At 42.0% G+C, this 20,844-nt stretch overlaps 1 protein-coding gene and 1 pseudogene across 2 annotated transcripts in view; one reads left to right on the top strand and one right to left on the bottom strand.

Moving 5' to 3' along the window:
* The window catches only part of GAB2 (GRB2 associated binding protein 2), a 201,636-nt gene that overhangs the window by 70,779 nt on the left and 110,013 nt on the right, over positions 1 to 20,844 (bottom strand). The gene's annotated exons all lie outside the window — the stretch shown is intronic.
* LOC132493966 (RNA-binding protein with serine-rich domain 1-like) lies at positions 10,947 to 11,650 on the top strand (annotated as a pseudogene).

Below are 20,844 nucleotides of genomic sequence, written 5' to 3'. Positions count from 1 at the left end.
AAAACCCTGTATGTTTATGGATACATACATATGCACACCACTACATATATATGTGTATTTACAGTATACATATATAGTATACACATGCACACACACACAGTGTCTTACAAATGCTCAGAAAAGCATTCCAAACTGTTAGCAATGGTTTCCTGTGGAGGAGAGTTGGGTATATAAAAGTATAAGGGAACTTTCATACTTTAATCCATGCAATTCTGTATTTTTAAATAAATAGAGCATGAGACCGCTAAATGGTTTTACATTTTTTCACATTTACATTTCTTAAAGGATCATTCTGGCTTGTAGCAAATGAAGTGAAGGCGGAAGGAGCATGCATAGGGAGCTCAGATAGACAACTAAGAAATAATGGCATCTGGGTCAGGACAGTGGCAAAGGACATATACCTTCAAGACATATTTCAGAGGCTGAAATGGCTGACCCTGGTGATGAACTGAATATGGGGGATATGGGAGAAGGAAGAATAAAGAAAGACTCCAAGATTCCAGCTTGAGGAAGCAGGTGTTGTGTTATGACTTATGGTGGGGAAGGGAACCACAGCCACATCTCTCTGACAACCTCTCACAGTGCATGCTACCCACTCTTTGTCTCTACTGCATCCTAAACAAAGGGGTAAAATGAATTTGACATGTGTGAGAGGGAGAGGGTCACAATCTGCGAAACCAAAGAGCCTTGTATCAGTGATTACATTGACTGAATTCGAGATTGATTCCCCAAAGACCAGGTCAATCTTTCTGCAGAGGACTCAGGGAATCCATTAGTGAAATTACCTCTCCCATTGACAAAACAACAAATGAGTCATTGCCAACCCTTTGCATTTTGGAGAAACAAAGGTCATTTCACCGAAGGACCTCCCTTTCATGTCCTTGAATGCTCTGATCTAAGTTGTATTTAAAGCACTGAATTAAGTGGAGGTTACCAGGGAAAATCAGGGCAAAGTTGGGGGAAGGGAAGCCAAATAATGCCCACAAGTATAGTTAAACTGTTTCCTTTCCTCTAGGACAAAGTCTTCTCTCATCTACCTCCCCAACCCCAAGTAATCAAAGAGTAGAGGACGCAGCGGGCTTTGGCTTCCCTAAAGACCTGGTTTCACACTTTCTTAAACAACAGTGGTATTTAAAACTTTCCTGTGCATCAGGATCACTGAGACACCTGTTTAAATGTAGATGTTCCCGGGTCCCAGTCTCAATAGAGATTCAGACTCAGCAGGTCTAGAGTGGGGTCCAGGGATACAAACCCCAAATGACTCTACTACACCATGTCCAAGAACCCCATTTTGAGAAACACTGAACTACACTGTTCACGATGGTTGATAAAATGCAGTTATAATTTAGTAAGTTACACTGGAGGAAGAAGTGGATCATGGAGATCTGGGTTGTACTTCCAGCTCTGTCTCTAGTCAGTTAGCTGGCTGCGGGGGAAACCACTTTTGTGCTCTGAGCCATGGTTTCCCCATTTATAAAGCACAAGTGTTGATTTTGTGGATCTCCAACTTACCTTCAATTTCTGACATTTTAAGACCCCGGGAAAAGACAAAGGGTTGGAAGTGTCAAGTAGGGCATCCTGCCCCTTGTACTAGAGTGACTCTCCCTAAGGTACTCAGATTGTGAATATACATGAATAAGAGTATAAAATCCAGTGCTTTCTGGAACTGGCTGGTTATGAGCAAATACAGAAAAAGCTACTTCTAAGGTACAAGATGAACTGGGAGTGGGGCCCTTCTGGAGCCTGGCTTCCTTCCCTAATCACAGCACTCAATATAAAAGCAGGGAAATAATTCAAAAGGTAGAAGGAGAAACTGAACCTAATTCCAAAGATTAACTCAGGTGCTCAAATAAATGCCCTGTCTGCCTCCTGGGAGCCCTCATTTACATCCATCCAGCTGCCTGAACTGCGTATATCTGAAAAACATTCCCGCATAGAGGCTATTCCACAACCTCCATATGATTTATTGGAAAGGCTTTTGTTTAATTTATAAGAAGTCAGTATATAGCATTAGAAGAATGACCTCTGGGCTAATGCTTCTTTTTTTCCCCCTTGTTTTTTGAAAGTCAACATTACAGAGGTATATAATTTATATGCAACAAAATTCACCCATTTGGGTTGTGATGAATGTATACACCGTATAACCACCACCACAATCAAGACAGAACACTTCCATCACCCCAAGGCGTTCCCTTGTGCCATTTCCAGGTTAATCCCCACTCCACCTGGCCCCAGGCAATAAATGATCTGCTTTCTATCACTATAAATTAGATCTGTCTTCTCTAGAGTATCACAGAAACAGAATCATACAGTAAATATTCTTTTGTGCCTGGCTTCTTACGTACAACATAAAGTTTTATGATTCATCCAGATTGCTGCATGAATCAGTTTTTAACTGCTGATTTTAATTGCTGATAGTATAACATCTTAAGGCGTTACCATATTTGTTTACCATTCACCTATTACTGGACAGTTACATTGTTTCTAGTTTGGGGCTATTATGAATAAAGCATCCATGAACAATCATGTATAAATCTTTTTGTGAACATGTTTTCATTTCTCTTGGGTAAATACCTAGAAGTAGAATGGTTGGGTAACATGGTAAGTATATGCTTAATTTTATAAGAAACTGCCAAACTGTCTTCCAAAGTGGTTGTCCATTTTTGCATTCCCACCAGCAATCTGAACATTGTAGTTTTTCTACAACACTTAGCCATTATAGCCAATCTAGTGAGTGTGTAGTGGCATCTCATTGTGGTTTTAATTTGCATTTCCCTGATGACTAATGATGTTGAGCATCTTTCCATGTGCTTATTGGTTCTTTATCTTCTTTTGTGATGTCTGTTCAAATATTTTGCCTATTTTTAAATTGAGTTTTTTGCTTTATTATTGAGTTTTTTTTTTTTTTTTTTGCAGTACGCGGGCCTCTCACTGTTGTGGTCTCTCCCGTTGTGGAGCACAGGCTCAGGACGTGCAGGCTCAGCGGCCATGGTGCACGGGCCCAGCCGCTCCACGGCATGTGGGATCCTCCCGGACTGGGGCACGAACCCGTGTCCCCTGCATCAGCAGGAGGACTCTCAACCACTGCGCCACCAGGGAAGCCCTATTATTGAGTTTTAAGAGTTCTTTGTATATATTTTGGATACAGTCCTTTGTCAGACATATGTATTGAGAATATTTTTTCCCAGTCTGTGGCTTGCTTTATCACTTTTTTAATGGTGTCTTTTAAAGAGCAAATGTCTTTAATTTTGTCCAATTTATCATTTTTAAATAGTTCAGGCTTTTTTATGTCTTATATTTTTTGTCTAAGAAAGCTCTGTCTACCTCAAGGTCAGAAAGATTTTCTGCTTAATTTTCTTGTAGAAGTTTTATAACTTTAATTTTTATGTTTAGGTCTATGATCCATTTTGGGTCAGAGTGAGGTAAGGATCATGGTCCATGTTTTTCCACATGAATATACAGCTATTCCAGCAGTGTTTGTTGAAAAGAAGTACCCTTTCTTTATCAAACTGCCTTGACATTTTTGTTGAAAATCAGTGATCATATGGATGTAGGTCTATTTCTAGACTTTCTATTATGTTCAATTGATCTCTCTATATATATACTTCTGCCAAGACCACCCTGTTTTGATTACTGCAGTTTTACAATAAGTCTTGAAATTAGGTAATGTGAGTCCTTCAACTTTGCTCATCTCTTTCAAAGTTGTTTAGATTATTCTAGTTCCTTTGCATCTCCATAAAAACTTTAGAATCAGCCTGTCAATTTCTACCAAAAACAACAACAGCAACAAAAACCAAAATGCTGAGATTTTGATTGGGATTGCATTGAATCTAGAGATCAATCTGGAAAGAAATTGACATGATATCATTTCCTCCTTAAAATTCAACAGAGAAGCCATCAGGCCTGGAGTTTTCTTTGTGGGAGGTTTTTAATTATAGGTTAATTTTTAAAATAGATACAGGGCTATTTGGAATTTTACTTTCTTCTGTGTCAGCTTTGACAATATGTGCCTTTCACAGAATTTGTCATAGCATATAAGTTAACAAATTTATTCAGGCAAAGCTGTTAATAATATTCTATTATCCTTTTTTAAAAAATTGAGATATAATTCACATACCATAAAATTCACCCTTTTAAAGTGTACAATTCAACTTTTTTTAGTATATTCACAATGTTATACAACCATCACTGCTATCTAATTCCCAAACAATATCATCGCCCCCAACACTATCCTGTACCCATTATCAGCCACTATTCAGTCCCCCTTCTTCCCAGACCCTAGCAACTACTAATCTTCTATTATCTTTTAATATCTGCAGGATCTATAGTAATGGGCTGGTCCATTTTTGGTGTACTCTACTTCCACCGAGATCTAGTTCTAATGCAGGAATCTAAAGAGTTGAAGTCACATTACAGTCTGGGACTCTGGAGAAATGGAAAAAGAGAGAATTTTCCTGAAGTTTATTGACTAGGCTCCAATTGCCTAGCAGCACTTTTCAACCAGTGAGAGTGTGTGCCAAGTTATTGAAAGGTTTTGATTACTCCAGCCCTAAGAAAGCTGAAGTCCTTGGCCCAGTCTCCTCTAGCCACAAGCTACCTGCAGTCTGACATTAAAATGCTATTTTTTTGTGATATGATATAAAAAAATTTGGAAGGCGTGGGCCCACAGTACTAAGTCCAAACTAATCAGGATAATATTCGAGGACCTTCTTTCATTTGGTCCCAAACTGCTTCCTGTAAATGCCTTCTATGCCTTTCCCTCTGTCCAATCTTATTCCCACAAACATCCTAGACTCCAGGCAGAATAAAGTATTTTAACCCAAGAAGCCATGCAATTGTGTGCTCTTGAGGTGTTCCCTGTCAAATACTACTAATCCTTTAAGATTCTACTCAAATGCACTTGGGAAACTCTCTGGAAAGGCAGGGACCATGCTCATCTTCCCCTTCAGAAAGCAACAGCTGAACTGAATATACTGGCGGAGGACCCAGTGCTGATAGGCTCTCAGAGTACAAATCTCTTTTTTAGTATTTTCGAAATTGTCTTATGAAGAAAGCAAGAAAGGGATCATCATCATCATTTTGTAGATCAAGGAACGTTCATCCAGAAAATAGTAATGACCTGATAAACTCATACAGAGCTAGAAGAATCCAAGTTTCCTTTATACCATGCCATTTATTGTTATACTATTTTTTTTAAAAGATAGAACCCAAAGCCTTTCATTCTAAAATAAATCCTATCTTAAAAAAAAAATTTTTTTGACGTTAAAAAAATTTTTTTTGTGGTTACTTTTTTTTCAGCTTTATTGAGGTAAAAAGACATAAAATTTAAGATATTTAAAGTATACTTGATATACGTGGTGACCTGATATACAACCTGTCTGTGAATTGCACACATTTCCTAGCAGTGGTCTACAACAACTTATATTTACTTTAAGATGTAAGACTGATGGGAGAGATGGGAGTTGAGGATAGAATGAATCCTGAATGTGGTACAGAGCCTTCCACGGGGAAGGGGAGGTGGCACACTGGGGCTCTGGTGCCCTGAAGCCTTATTACTTTACAAGCTACTGTTGGCCACTTAGCTGATTCAGAGCTGTCTGTGTGTGTGGAAGTGTGTGCTGACCATTTCTGGAAATAGAAGAACCAGGACCTTTTCATCTTAAGAAGTAAACCCCACCTATTCCATTTATTTCTAGGTACCCTCTCTACCTGCGTCTGTGTGAACAACGCAGCTGAATAAATATTAGAATCGACCCTCAGCTCTTAGATAATTTTCCATCTTGAGGCACCCTGACTCTGTGACATAGGGCTCTCTGGGGCCCTAGAAACTCTCCCAAAGTCTCAGTTTCTTCCACGACTTCAGGATAAAAGTTTGCAGATTCCAACTGGGGAGCTACGCCTTCCTCAAGTATCTCCCAGGCTTAACCCTGGTGCCTTTCTAAGTAAAACTCTACGATTGAAACAAACCATTTCTGACCTTAATCCTTCTCTGAGCAAATAATGTTCCACTGTAGCAGTAAAAAATACAGAATCAAGTGCAGCAGTTTAATATCTAGAATGCATACCCCTGTATTAAAACCCCTATACCTATTCACCATGCCTGCCCTCTACAGAAATTTCCCACTTTATTTTTGTTAGAACCTTCAACTTTACTGCATCCTGAACTGAAAGAGCTTTCCATAAACCGGAATATAACATAATTTATTAATGTCAGCCAAATCCAAACCTATGTACTTTCTAAAATATCAAAATAGAGTGAAATTACACCAGAAAATTTATCTAAAAGGATTATAAGTAGAGATTATTTGTAAGTAGTCCTTGGTTTACAATAGCTCCAAGTTTCATCAGAAATGTTATCTAGTTATTTCAGGTGCACAAGTGTTTTATAAGCTTCTGGAAGGCAGAGACAGAAAAGATGCATGGTACAGTGGAAAATAAACAGGATTTAGAATCTGAAGATGTGAGTTCAAACTCCTGGCATCACTTACTAGCTGTGTGACCCCAATGAGTCACTTAACCTCTGTAAGCCTTAGTTTCCTCATCTGTAAAATGGAACAAACTCCACCTACCTCACATGATTATGGAGAGGAAAAAATAAGGGAAAGTACCTATGTTTTAAGAAAAGCGTTACGTACAAGTATGAACTTTATCTTCTAATTGTTTGGGACGTGGGCTTCTCATCACCCCTGTATTTGGGCATAATTCAGTGCAAAAGACCAGAGTAGGTAACTAAAATGATCTCCTGATGTCTATATAGGACAGTGTCTTAGTGGTCAGTAAAACCACACACTCTAAGAAAAGTTAGGTATGGCACCCATATATAATACTCATAACTGAGAAAATAACCTTCTAACTCAGTCACTAAGGGTGCTTAGTGAACACCACCACCTCTCATGTGTACCTGCAGTCCTGGATGTAGGTCCTTGCTATTATTCTCCACCAAAGGAATCAGAACTCTTGGAGGGGAGTTGATTCCATGTTGTGGAATAAAAAAAATTAGGATAGGTCTGAATGTGCTGTTTATTCAATAATAAAAGCAAGGGTTCTTTAAAATACACAGAGAAGAAAATGTTTAGGATATTTAAAGTCAAAAGGACTAGATTTAAAGGCATTCCCAATGGCCACGTTGTAATGTTTTAGGATTAAAAGTTGAGGCTGTGAAAATATGAGTTCATAATATCCAAAGGATTAAAGTGTACAAAAGTTTTTTTATACAAAAGGAAGGTGACTATAATAGGGTTTTTGTGGCTTTTTTGGTATTTTTATTGATTCTGATAAGAAGGGCAGTCGATACAGGGGACTTTCCTTTCTTCTATCACACAATACAGCTGATATAAAGTGTAGATGTGTGCCTGTTTCTATCTGTATAAGCAGAGAAAGAATCTACACAGGAAACTATGCATAAGGAGGAATTATAGGAAAAAGTAGAAGTTACAGAAAGACTAGGAAGGACTGATCTGCACTGGTGGTCATACATAATAGCTCACAAAAGGGGGGCTGTCTAACAGTTAAAAAGCACTGGTGGTCACAAATACTCACCAAGTATTGGGCTGGCCAAAAAGTTCGTTCAGTTTTAAGTAAAAATAAAAGACACATTTTCATTTTCACCAAGAATTTTATCGCACAATATATTCACTCACCGAACGAACTTTTTGGCCAGCCCGACAGAATGAGGGTCCAACATAATGTTCCCAGATAATACTTAAGCTTGCAGAGCAGGGCTGACGTCATGAACTCCTATTCTCTCATCTTCTAGCAGTGGTTCCCAGACTTTAGCATGCATCAGAATTACCCAGAGGACATGCTGAGATGCAGATGCCTGGGACCCATCCCCCAGAGTTTCTGATCTAGAAGGCTGAGGTTGGGGTGGGGTCTGAGAACTTGTATTTCTAACAACTTATCAAAAGATGCTGGTTGGGCTTCCCTGGTGGCGCAGTGGTTGAGAGTCCGCCTGCCGATGCAGGGGACACGGGTTCGTGCACCAGTCCGGGAAGATCCCACATGCCGCAGAGCGGCTGGACCCGTGAGCCATGGCCGCTGGGCCTGCGCGTCCGGAGCCTGTGCTCCACAACGGGAGAGTCCACAACAGTGAGAGGCCCGCATACCGCAAAAAAAGAAAAAAAAAAAAAGAGTTGGTCACAATAGTACAGGCAAGGGAAGAGAGCTTGAGTAAGGTCATTGGTAGTGGGACAGAGAGAAAAAGAAAAGGGTATTGAGAATTACTTAGAAGTTAGGTTTCAGTGACCCATTAGAAATAGAAAGGAAAGGCGAGGAACGAATCGTGACTGTAAGATTTTTTAAGTTTTAAGCTTGGGAAGCCAGACATTAGGCAGGAAAAACACAAAGAGCAGGAGACTCATGCAACAAAAAGAATCTGAGATACGATTCACATAGCATGTGAATTCACTCTAAAATTCACTCTTTAAAGAGTACAATTCAGTGACTTTTACTATATTTACAAGGTTGTGCAACTATCACTATTATCTAATTCCAGACTATGTTCACCACCCAAAAAGAAACCCCATAGTCATTTACTCATTAACAGTCATTCCCCACTCCCTGAGCATCCTCGCCCCTCAACCCTCATGTGATTTTAAGAGAATAAAAACCTGTTTTGTGGGTTAAAACTGTCTTGATAGAGTAACAGTGACATTCAATTGGTCTCAGCAGCCCAATCGCCAAAGAGATCATGTATCAGAGCCTTAATCTGTCTCTCCACAAAGATGGGAGCTCTGGAGAAGTTGAGGAACCTTCTTTTCTCAAGATGTAGAGGGGAACATCCCCAGGCCTAGTTCCACCTTGGAAAGAGACTGAAGTCAGCGGGGATCAAGTTGGCAGAGACAGATGTCAGGTTACAGTGGCTTTCAGCCAGCGGCAGTATCGCACCCTCCAGGGTGTGGAAAGGTGTGTGTGTGTGAGGTGGGGGGTAAGTTGTCACAATGATTGGGGAGCACTCCATGCATCAGAGGGCAGGGGACAGGGATACTGACCTCAAACAAGGCATGGGGCAGTCCTGCATAACCAAGAAGTGTCCCACCCAAAATTCCAATAGAGCTCCACCTCTCCTCTGAGAAGCAATAGGGGCAGAATTCCTATTACTTCTAAAGTACAAAAGCCAAAATGGAGAGTTATGATCTGTAGTTGGGAACCAGGTCCAGGCCTGAGAATGTGTGGTTAAGAATAGCTTAGAGAACATAAGATTTAAATTAGCTCACAGTGAAAAGACAGTATTAATAGAAACCCAGATATTAATAGTGATGAGTCTCAGTTAGCTGAGGAGGACCTGGCCCAGGACTTGGAGCATTCAACCATCACCTCTCTTGAGTCTTGTGCTACGTGTTATAGCTGCAGCTTCAGGGAAGGGAAGGGTAAAGGACATATTCAGTGGTACAAACCATCAGAAAGAGTACCTGCAGGGGTATGCCCTATGGTCCATCTTAAAAAATTAAGAAGGCTCATTAGGGAGCTCTCTATATAAGCACAAACTCTTTCTCTCTCTACACTGATTTTGTATGAAACTCTGCCATTGGTCATCCCTTTAATTCCAGCACTGAAGATCCTGTTAAAATTGGCACTTTGCTTTCAGACATGTATTATATGTGAAGCTCTGGGAAGCATAAGAAGCAGCAGGAGATAGTCCTTAGAGTAAAAGCACCTCTATTCCAGTGGTGAACACAACTAAATAAAATACACATTCACCTGTGTAACATATTGCAACAGGAACAATTTAATAGCTGAAAGAAAGTTTTGGGGTCACCTTTGCTACGTATGAACTGCACGAACTTGGGATCTTTCATATCACCAAACTTCAACTATAAAATGAAGATGATAATCTGGACAGCGTTGTTGTGAGAACCAGAGGTGAAAGGCTGTTTTTTTTCTTTCCCTAAATAAAGAATATAAACGTTATAAACTTTCCTATAAAGTTCTGTTAGAGTATAGAAGTAGGAAAGTTTATATTTGATATGAGAACAGTTTAACAAAGGAGGAAGCGTTTGAACTAGGCTTCAAACACATGATTAGGATAGCAAATGCATTACACTAAAAGTAATAATTTATGCAACATCTTCACTGAGCCACTGCTTTGTGCCAGGCCTGGGCCAGGCAGTGGGTGTTAATGACTTGGTACTGGTTATTGTATTGCTTTTATATTGCCTCAATACATTTGTTTATTCATTACTTCTTTCCACAAATACCTAAGATGCAATTAGTTTACCAGAGTAGCCAGACACCTAGAAAGTGTGAGACACCTGGACTCAGGGAGAGGTGGTAACCAGACAGGGGATGGTAGGTCCTGAGAGAGGTTCCTACCAGAAGCTCAGGCCAGCTTAGGCAAAGGCTGGACACCTGAGACCCTGAGATGGGGTGGGAGACACAAGGAAGGAGGCATAGGTATGTTCTACTGACAGTTGTATCTAACAAATAATGCTGTGCAGTTCTGGAGCTATTGATAGAAATCAGCTTCATGCCTTGCTGCAAATGACTAAGAATACGGACTTCCCTCCCAACTCTAGGCTTGGAAACAATTCTTTTTCCTCGTCTATGTCACAAGGCAGGACATTATGTAAGATGCCCTGAATCCAATGAATGCTACAATCAACTGAATGCCCCCTGGTGTTTAATGTAAGCTCTGAGCCAGGCTGTCCTATGAAGGAAGAGGAAAAGGTGGAGGAAGAAGAGAAGGAGGAGGAAAGGGGGAAAGGATAAAGTATTTCCCGATAATTCTTCAATAAGAAAATACAGGAAGGCCAGCCACAGCGGCTGAGGAGAGCAGGAGGAGGTCACGGGCGGCAGGGTTGGGGGGTGGGGGGGTGGGGGTTGGGGAGATGCTGCACTTTGGTGTAAATTGCAGTTGATGAGGGATAGTTTCTGAGACTCAAGTTAGAAGTGAGAGTTCAGATTAAGTGAGGCCGTCATTGTTGCTTTGAACACCTCAGAAGGGGAGAATGGATTTATCAGGAGTGAAAAAGAAGAGCTTGTTAGGAGTCAAAGAAAATAATAACAAGTCCAGCACTAGGGCTTCTTCTCCTACCAAATGCAAAGACCGCTCTGATGAGAAGTCCAAGGATCGCTCTAAAGATAAGGGAGTCAAGCGAGAAGGGTGGTGGTGGGGATAAAACTCGAAAGAGGCGCAGAGCTTCCAGTTGTAGCAGCAGCACCAGGTCTCGGTCCAGCTCGACCTGCAGCTCGGGCTTCAGCTCCGTCAGCTCCCCTGGCTCTCCGAGTCCTTCTCGGCGCAGGCGTGACAACAGGCGGTTCCCGCTCCAAATCCAAACCACCCAATTAGATGAAAAGGAAAGGAAAAGGCAGAGCTGTCCCCTAAACCCACCACAGAACACATTGGGAGCCTCACCAGGAATGTGACCAAGTTCACATCATGGAGATATTCTCCACCTATGGGAAAATTAGAATGATTGACGTGCCTATAGAAAGGATGCACCCCCATCTGCCTAAAGGCTACGCATATGTGGAGTTTGAGAATTCAGATGAAGCCAAGAAGGCGCTGAAGCACGTGGACAGAGGACAAGTTGTTGGCCGGGAGGACCACTGCCACTGCTGTGCTGGCCCCCTGGCCTAGGCTACCCCCAGGCGAGTCAGCCCTCCCAGGAGAATGCTGCCACTGTCCCCCATGTGGCGCAGGTCACCCTGACTCCCCTCGGTGGCGCATGCAGGTCCCCCGCCCGCTGCCATCACAGGAGCCGCTCCAGCTCCAACTCCTCCTGATAAGCAGGGCCACTGAAGCTCCGCCCCTGGGAGTTGCATCCCATCCAACTCACCTTTGTCACTTTTCTAGCCAAAGGATGATCAGTAGGAAAGAAAGCCCTCACTCAGAGGCAGGTTTCAAAGGTGAAGGCAGCAACTGAGATGTTTGCCCTGGCGGCAGAGTTCTGGCTGCAGGAGCGTTGTTGGTTTGGGGTCGTGCCTATAAAGATGCCCTCCAGTTTTCTGGCTAGACAGCTCCCAGGTTTCTAGTTCCTGAGAGTCAGTTTGGTGGCAAAGCCAGCAGGGATGAGCAGGGGGCTCCAGGTGGTGGTTCAGCCCCAGCCTGGGAGCACGTTTCTCCATCCCACAGATGACCTGAGGCCAATCTGGTGGCCTGGTCATGCCCTAACCTGTTGGCCTGCAGAGTCCCTCAGGAAAGGACAGGATTTTATGCAGCTGTCACTCCTGTTAGCCTGGCTCTGCTTCCCTGCTTGAGTCCTCTTCGGACCTCTAGGGTCAAATACCCCATTATCTGCCCAAAATGGTTCTTTGCACACGTACTCATGCATGCGCATGCGCACACGCACACCCCGCATCTCCCTTTCTCTCTCTGAAATTGGTGAGCGAGTTGAGAGCCAGCTCTGCTAGGTCATCACAGAACCCCCTGTTGTACTGGTATTCATGGTGGTCTTGCAGGTTACCTTGGCAACGTGCACATTGCTTTTTTGGCTTTTATTGTATAGTCGGTACTGTAAATTTTCTGTTTTGAGTTTTATAACTTTGTAGCATTTTAGATAATGTTGTGTTTGCGCTTTGTTGGAAAATATGGGAAAAGCAAGAGGGAGATTATTCTGCGCTTTCTCCAAGCTGTGTGCTGTTTAGCGTAAGAATAATAACTAAATACATTGACTCTATGCCAGGCACTGAACTATGCACTTTATACATATTTCATCCTTACCCATGCTATGAGTAGTTACTACTGTTATCCCATTTTACAGATGAAAAAACTGGGGCATGAAGCAGCTAAGTAACTTAACCACAGATAAAAAGCTATGAGGTACCAAAGCGAGGACTTCTGACTCTGTCTTCTGGGCTCTTCTTGCTAACCAAGGCTTCTTCTCTTAAACTCAGACCTGCCTTACATCTCTCAGCTAGGGATTTCTGCAACTTTTTAGGTCTGAAGTATTAAGACTCTCAACAAGGGTGGTAGAAGCAGGAACTAAAAATAAGATGTTAGTATTATATAATACACTGTTTTATGTTGAATCTTATAACTAGAGGACCTTTGAGTGGTGATCTATCAGAAAAACTGGGTTCAGTCATTAGTCTGCTATTTATTGTGTGATCCCAGGAAAGTTCCATGACCTCTCTAAGACTCATGAAGAAAATATCACCTGCTCTGTTTATCTTATGAGGTTGTAATAAGAATCAGTCGTGTGTAAGCGTTAGTGTGTTGGCTTTGGGACCACTCTGAAGATTTTTTAAGTTCTTCAAATGTGTGGATCAGTGCAGCTGCCAGATAAACAAAGTATTACCCACTGCAATAAAGCAGATAGTCCTGAGCCTGGATCAGAATCCTAGATTATTGGGAATATTAACATATTGGTAATATTAATTAATATTAATATTTTATAATATTAAAATTAACTAACATGCGAATATTAATAGCGAATATTAATATTCGCATGTGAGCCTTATGTAAAGCACCTCACGTGATGCCTGTCTGACTCAGATGCTCAGTGAATGATTCCTGTCCTTGCCCCATCCCTGCACACATCCCTCCTACCCCCATGCCCCGACCCCGGCTTTGTGCTTTTATTGGTGAATTACAAGGGACTTGATACTCCATAGGCTACGCAATAATCCAGGTAGGAACAGAACAAGAACTGTCTGGTATTCCCCCATCTCAGATCACTGGGGCTCATGAGCAACACTCATCGCCTCTCTATGATTCCGTTCTCCCATGCCCCAGTAGGCTGATTCATTTGTTCAGGGTACACCGTGGAGTCCTGCCAAATGCAAATAAACTGTCTATGGGGCACGAGCCGAGCTATGCTGGGAGCAGGCTCATTACTACCACAGTCACTACAACAAATAACAACAAAAGCCTCTAGGCGCAAATTAGCACACATAATAAACTTAATTCAAGAAACACTGAAGAGACCCTTAGTTGCATTTTAACTTACACAACACCATTTATCACACAAGGGCCATGGGGCCTTTACAAACTGAAAATAAGACATTGGTACAGATTAGCTTCTACTACGCCTCAGTGACCCTTCCAACTTAAATCCACCTACCACACACACACACACACACACACAGACACACACACAGAGATGTGAAGGGAACACAGGGAAGACTGCAGAAAGAGTAACTGAAAAGAACTCACAGTCTGGAAATTATGAGAGAGGTCTGTGTTCTATTCCAAACTGGATTATTCCTTAGCCTCTGGATTTAGAAGTATCAAGTCCCCTGTAATTCGTGCATAAAAGCACAAAGCCAGGAGGGAAGTAAAGGAATCATTCATTGAGCACCTGAGTCAGATAGGAATCACAGGAGGTACTTTACGTAGGACACACATGTAAACAGGGGTGCCCATTAATGCTCCCAACAAACCGAGAAAAAATCACTGTGATGGTACTTGCAAACCTCTTTTCCAAAGTAATACACAATGTGTTACAAGAGGGACGAAACACCAGATACAGAGACAAATAATAATAGCTAGCATCTGAGCACCTACACAATGTGCCAGTGTTGTGCTAAACTCTTTACTCATGTACACTGTCTGATTTTCAATACTCACAACCACCTAGGAAGTACATGATATTATCTTCATTTTGAGAACGAACAAAATGAGCTGCTTGAAATGGTTAAGCATCTTGCCTGGTCAGTCACCCAGGTTCAAATCCCACCTCAGGGCTTCCCTGGTGACGCAGTGGTTGAGAGTCCACCTGCTGATGCAGGGGACACGGGTTCGTGCCCCGGTCCGGGAAGATCCCACATGCCGCGGAGCGGCAGGGCCCGTGTGCCATGGCCGCTGAGCCTGCGCGTCCGGAGCCTGTGCTCCGCGACGGGAGAGGCCACAACAGTGAGAGGCTCACGTACCGCAAAAAAAAAAATAGAGTCAGCAAACCAAGGAGTTACCTTAAGAGAATCAGAGAAGCACAGTCACACGAGGGAGGAGGAGAGTAAAAGGGCAGAAAGAGAAGGGCTCTCAAGTGAACTTGAAGTCTACCTCTAAGTTCTGCTCAGGGCTACCTGCCTATGCAATTTTTTCCCTCTCTCTCCATTCCCCTCTTCTCACTTTATATCATAAATGGTCTTTTTCTTCTTCTTTTATGCCTTTGGCCCACTTAGGTTACAAAGGGCCCTGCTTTTAGGGTGTCTCCAGGGATATCTCAACTTCTGTTTTCTTATCCGTTAGATAGTTATAACATCCCAGGATTATTGTGCATATAAAATGAGGTAACATATAACTGTTCAACAAATGGTGCTGGGAAAACTGGATATCCACATGCAAAAGAATGAAGATGAACCTTTATACCATACACAAAAATTAACTAACAATGGATCAAAGACTTACATGTAAGACCTAAAACTATAAAACTCTTAGAAGAAAACATATAGGAAAAGCTCCATGATGTTGGATTTGGAAATGATTTCTTAGATATAACACCAAAAGCACAGGTAACCAAAGAAAAAAAATAGGTAAATTGAACTACAGAAAAATTAAAAACTTCTGTGAATCATAGGACACAAAAGAGCAAAAAGATAACCCATGGAATGGGAGAAAATATTTGCAGATCATATATCTGATAAGGGGTTAATATCCAGAATATATAAAGAGCCGTTACAACTCAACACAATGAGAACAACAAAAACAACCTGACTAAAAAGGGGGCAGATTTGAATAGACATTTCTCCAAAGAATATATACAAATGGCCAATAAGCACAAGAAAGAATGTTCAACCTCACTAATCATTAGGGAAATGCAAATCAAAACCACAATGAGATACCACTGCACATCCATTGGGATGGTTGCTATCAAAAAATAGAAAATAACAAATGTGTCAAGGATGTGAAGGAATAGGAACCCTTGTGCACTGTGGTGGGAATGTAAGGTAATGCTGCTGCTATAGAAAACAGTTCGGTGGTTCCTCAAAAAATTAAAAATAGAATTTCCATATGACCCAGCAATTCCACTTCTGGGTATATACCAAAAAAGAATTGAAAACAGGGTCTTGAACGATATTTGTATACCCATGTTCATAGCAGCATTATTCAAAGTAGCCAAAAGGTGGAAGCAATCCAGTGTCCATCTATGGATGCAGGGAGAAACAAAATGCAGTATATACACACGATGGAATATTATCCAGCCTTAAAAAGGAAGGAAATTCTGACACATGTAACAACATGGATGAACCTTGCAAACTTCATGCTTAGTGAAATAAACCAATCACAAAAGACAACTCCTGTACAATTCCACGTCCATGAGGTACCTAGAGAAGTCAAACCCATAGACATAGAAAGTAGAATGGTAATTGCCAGGGGCTCGGGGAGGAGGGAATAGGGAGTTGTTGTTTAATGGGTACAGAGTTTTAGTTCTGTAAGATGAAAAGAGTTCTAGAGATGGGTGGCGGTGGCAGTTGTACCACCATTCAAGGATGTGGATGTACTTAACGCCACTGAACTTGTACACTTAAAAATGGTCAAGTTGCTAAATTTTATGTTATGTATATTTTATGACAATTTTTAAAAAAAGGAATAAGGTTCCAAAAATAGAAATAATTAACATACTTAAAGCATCCAGCAAAAACTTGGCAATGAACCTTAGTTCCTTCCTCTCCCCTGATGCAATCCTTTATTTCAAAGATCTTTTCAAACTACCTAAGGAGCTCAGCACCAATCCAGTTCCCCAGCTCTGCCATTAAATCTGTCTGTGTATTCCAGGACGAATTCCTCTCCTTACTGAGCTTTGGGTTTTTTTAACCATTAAAAAAAAGAAGAAGAAAAAAAAGGATTAAACTATACTACATTCCCTTTCAGCTATAAAAATACAAACACACTGAAGGTTAAAGAGATTAAGAATAGGTTAGCAGGGCTTCCCTGGTGGTGCAGTGGTTGAGAGTCCGCCTGCCGATGCAGGGGACACAGGTTCGTGCCCCGGTCCGGGAAGATCCCACATGCCGCGGAGCGGCTGGGCCCGTAAGCCATGGCCACTGAGCCTTCGCGTCTGGAGCCTGTGCTCCGCAACGGGAGAGGCCACAACAGTGAGAGGCCCACGTACCGCAAGAATAGGCTAGCAGAAAGGAAGGAAAGGAAACATTTTTGAGCACTTACTGTGTGCAAAATATTGTGATAGGGGCTGGGGGATTCACAAATACAAATATACAAAAGGAAGGTGATAATTCCTGATTTGAAGGAAACAAAGGTAGGCATCATGATCTATGTGTAGGTTACAGGAGAGAGTGATTAACTGCTAGGGGAAATCCAGGAAAATCCACCAGAGAGGTGATAATTGAGGGCCCTTGATTTTTGAGGAGGGATTAGCAAGAGTCAGTCAGGTAGAACAGAGGCAGAAGGACCAGTGGGAGTCCCTCATAGAGAATGGATACACTGGTCAGGGCACAGTCCAGAGGAGCGGTGGAAGCCAGTCTGCAAAAGCAGTTTGGGATCTGATTGCTAAATGCCCAGAAAGCTGGGAAAAGGAGCTTGGAATTTATGCTAAAAGTTTTGAGGAAGCACTGACAGCTGAAGCTGGAGAGTGACAAGATCTGACGTGCAGGTCACAGAAATATCACGTTGGTAACAGTGTACAAGAGGGTAGATTAAGGGAAACAGGAAGCTATTGTCATAGTACAGACAAAACAGGATGAGGGCCTGAACGAGGCCGTGGCAGTAGGGAAGGAGGGGGAGGAAAGCTCTCTTTGCCTCATGCAGCTCCCATAGATAAAGGCAGGAATGGTGCACGAACTCCAGAAGGTTGGCTCTTGTACATTATGGACCTCGAAGCACATCCTTATTTCTAAACAGTTTCTGACTCATTGTGAATGTCCCCAGGTCCAGGGCAATCACTCAAAGGGAGGAAACTAGGCATAAAAGTTAATCTGTTTCAGCTGCTAGGCTACCCCCCTCACCCCCTTCAAACCAGAAATAATGGAAGGCAGCAATGGAAAGAGGAGCATCTGGCAGCAGTGAAGACCCAGCCCTTCCCGTGCTGGAGCTGTTGGCTCATCCTGGGACATCACAACAATCAAGAATGGAGAATCGTTCTTTTCATCCCTTCTCACAGCATTATCCCAGCAACCTCATCCCCTAACAATGGTGTGGTTTGTGTTATGTTTTCCCTCTATCACCGCCCCTCCCCACCACAGCACAACGGAGATGCTGTGCCCCAGGGGCCAATGAGGTTGTGAGCCTCACAGCCTCTGAACAAGTCTTTGAGGGGTAGGATGCTCCTTCAGAAAGAGCTGCATGAAGGAGCAGATTAAAAAGACCAAACATTAACTAAAAGGAACGGGGAAGACCATTTTCCCGCCTCTATTAAACTAGCAAAAAAGATTTTAATGACATTTCCCAGTGGTGGTAAGTGTGTGATTAAACAGACACCCATGTCTGTTGCTCAAAGCTATTTGTTGATATGATGTGTCTGGAAAACAATTTGGCAGTATTTCAAGAGCCTTAAAAATGTTCATCCCCTTTTGCCCAATAATTCTCATTTCTGGCAAATGACTAAGGGAATAATTCAAAGGAAAGAAAACTATATATGCATCATATAGCATTAGAAGGTAAAAAAAGTGGTACAGTTTCTGTTCTTTAGATTTTTTTTTCTCCCATGTCTACCCCTCTGACTTTCCCTTAGGCTTTGTAATGTTGATCTCTATGGCTCTTGAGAGAACCAGATATAATGACAGAAATTGCAAGCTCTTACCTGAGTACACAACTTAAAGAAGATGTGCTGTAAGAAAATTTACCACATGACTAACCAAACTCAGCAACAAGTTACATTAGAGGCTTTCTATTCATTTTATAGGATAGCAAATTATTATTAAAAATTCATTTAAAATAACAAATATATACATTCAGTATTCTACCATGTACCAGGCACTGTGCTAGGGGCCGAGGATATAGCAGTAAACAATACAGACGCGGTCCTTGATCTCAGAGCCCAGTACCCAGCAGAGACATGAACAAAAAACAAGTATCAGTAATTATAATAAAGCATGATCAATATTATGATAAAGGGAAATATGGCATGCTAGTGGAATGAATAGCAAGAGGGTCTTATATCCTTATTGAAGGGATCAGAAAAAGCCAATGGGAAGAAGTTAAGGAATGTGGACTTCATCCTCAGGACCAGAGCACATACTAGGTATCTGCCACCAAGCTCTGGGCAGATCCGCAGCAGCCTTCTCGGGTACCTGCGTAAGAGAAGCTGCTTTTTTTGCAACATCCTTGATATAAGTTTGATCCTGAGAAGTGACTTATTAACACTTATTCACTCATGGTGTTGTGACGGGGGACAGTCCAAGAGACACAGAGTTGGTCTCTGCCTGCAAGTGTGCCTACAGTCTCCAACAGCACAGATTACCAAGAGAGGTTTGGATAGAGGATAAATACAGATAACACATTAGGAATAGGTAAGATTAAGTATTTACATTCCATTCAGACAGAAGGTTAAGTATATTAGAGCAGAGAAGGGAGAGGAAAAGGGAACGTCCAGGGAGTAGAATGGTTAGGAAAAGAGAAGGGCTGGAAGGAGAGCAATGACAAGGTTTTTGGGAGTCTGGAAAAGATGAAGACACAATCTAACATAACCTCCACTTTGGTAAGGGAGGGGGAACACTTGAGAGGTCAAACGATGGGCTAGGCACTGTGCTAAGTGATTATTATTATTATTTTTGGCCGTGCCACAAGGCATGTGGGATCTTAGTTCCCTGACCAGCGATCAAACGCACACCCCCGGCATTGGAAGCGCACTGGACTGCTAGAGAAGTCCCTGCTAAGTAATTGATATGCAGTCTCTCATTACTGACTATAATTTTATGAGGTAGGAATCCTTGGTCCCATTTTACGGATAGCGTAACTGAGGCTCAGGGGAGTAGAAGAATTTCATAAAGATCTCTTGACACTCAAGTATTTCCAAATCCAAAAGACTGTAAACCAAGAATTATGCCTCTGGATAAAATTCCGTAGGGAGGATGTCATTTTCACTTACAGCTGTGGTCAGTTAATCCAAAGTCATCGATTTTATAGTTATGTGCTGGAGTCAGCTTCTATCAGCTCATGAAAGCTGATTGTTAAATTTTCAGTAATTCTGCAACCCAGCTGATTTCACCTTGGTAATTTGAAATCAGTCATGGTGGGAGTATTTATATCATGGAAACTGGCAAATGCTATAAATCAGGGCATCTTCTTCTTCTTCTTCCTTTTTTCTTTCTGAGAACCTGTTGTTAAACATTTACCAGCACACTGCTGCTTGAGAACCTTAGAGATGAAAGGGAATGACTTTTATCTCACTTGCCAAGTCCTACCCAAGTCCTACCTATTGGTTCTAGTTGCTTGGAGGACTGTGCTGAGAAGCATTCCGAGACTTCATTTGTGGTCATCTATCATAAAGAACCTGCCAAAACTGAACTGATGTCTACCATGGGTAGGGAGGGGGAAGTGGCAGCAGGCATATCTTGTACCTTCCACCCCTGGCACAGTCTAATGCCCTAATTTTAGAGATGAAGAAACAGAGACCCGGAGAGGGAAGGTGATTTACCTGAAGCCACATAGTGAACCAGTGGCAGAGCTGAGGTTAGATATCAATCTGACTTCTAGTCCAGTGATCTTTCCAGGACAGCACAGAGACCACTTAAGTTGAGGCACTCTTAATTTAGCTAGCATTAATAATATCGAGCAACATCGTAATGACAATGACCCCTAAGCAGGAATGTTGCAGAGGGAATACAAACATACCGTGAGGGGTGAACTAGAATGAACTCCTGTATCTTTCAGCCCTGAAAGTTTATGATGCTAGATTTCTAAGAACTCTATCTATGCTCATGTGCACCTTCTTCCTGATCACAGAAACTACTACCAACCTAAAGCGTGCGATTTCTAAGAATCTTACATGACTTAGCAACACCCTG

Source organism: Mesoplodon densirostris, chromosome 7 (genome assembly GCF_025265405.1).
Source record: "Mesoplodon densirostris isolate mMesDen1 chromosome 7, mMesDen1 primary haplotype, whole genome shotgun sequence".
Classification (NCBI taxonomy): Eukaryota; Metazoa; Chordata; class Mammalia; order Artiodactyla; family Ziphiidae; genus Mesoplodon; species Mesoplodon densirostris.
The sequence above is the reverse complement of the archived record's forward strand: the minus strand, read 5'-3'. Positions and strand labels throughout refer to the sequence as shown.